The following is a 984-nucleotide window of genomic DNA, read 5'->3' on the forward strand; positions in this document are numbered from 1 at the left end:
CCGCACGGCCCCTCGCTTCCCCGGCCGGGGGATGGAGGCCTGGCGGCGTGGGCCGCAGGCCCCGGGCGCTGCTCGACGCGCTGCCCGGCGACGGGCCGCCTCTCAACCAAGGCACCTGCGAGGAGGGCAGAACGCGGGCCCACCCTGCCGCAGCCCCTAGTTCCCCTCAGAGGACCCAGCAAGAAGGCAGGTCTGGGCTCGCCCAGCAAGAGACGGGCACGCAGAGATGAATTTTCTTGGCTCCGATTCTCACTAAAGTATCGTAGTGAGAGACCACAGAAAAACGGGCGTTTTGCCAGGTGATGAAAAGACCTGCCTCCTCTGCCCACTCGGAAGTTGCTGATGAAGTTTGTAATAGTCACTGCCTAGAAAATCAGCTGCAAGTACGCGGGCTCCACTTGCCTGAGGCATACAGGATTTCTCATGCAGCACCTGTGCGACAACCGCAATGTGCTGGCAGGTACAACAGAAGAACGGGCTAGAGGTAGTTAAGAGGTCCTAGATAAGCTGCTGCACCACAGTTTACTTCCAAAGGTAGTCAGCAGGGCAGTTCCAACTTCTGATCCGCAGAGCTGGCATGGTGTAACAGCAGAGCAGCACAGACAATTACGCACCCTATTAACAGGTCTGTTTGTAATACTACCCAATTCAGCCGTTGCTTTCTGAGGACCCTTAAATTTAAGAGCTCCTGTGGCATATTTAGTAAGTGCAGAAACAGAATAAGAAAGTGCTGAGACAAATTTACAATTAACTTATTCCTTCTCAATTCTTTTACTTTACTCTGTTAATCATCATCCACAAGGATTCTTCTCATCCATATTTGTTCCTCTGCACATCCAAGTCATCTAACTCACATGCTTTTTGGCCATTTGACATCACAACAGCCTGACAGGAGGCTGTAGTTTTCTGGATTACAAGGTTTATGGTCCATTTTTGGTGTAGATAATGTGTCAAGAAACATAACAAAACACAGCCTTTGACATA

This window comes from Aptenodytes forsteri, unplaced genomic scaffold (assembly GCF_000699145.1).
Source record: "Aptenodytes forsteri isolate BGI_AS27 unplaced genomic scaffold, ASM69914v1 Scaffold243, whole genome shotgun sequence".
Classification (NCBI taxonomy): Eukaryota; Metazoa; Chordata; class Aves; order Sphenisciformes; family Spheniscidae; genus Aptenodytes; species Aptenodytes forsteri.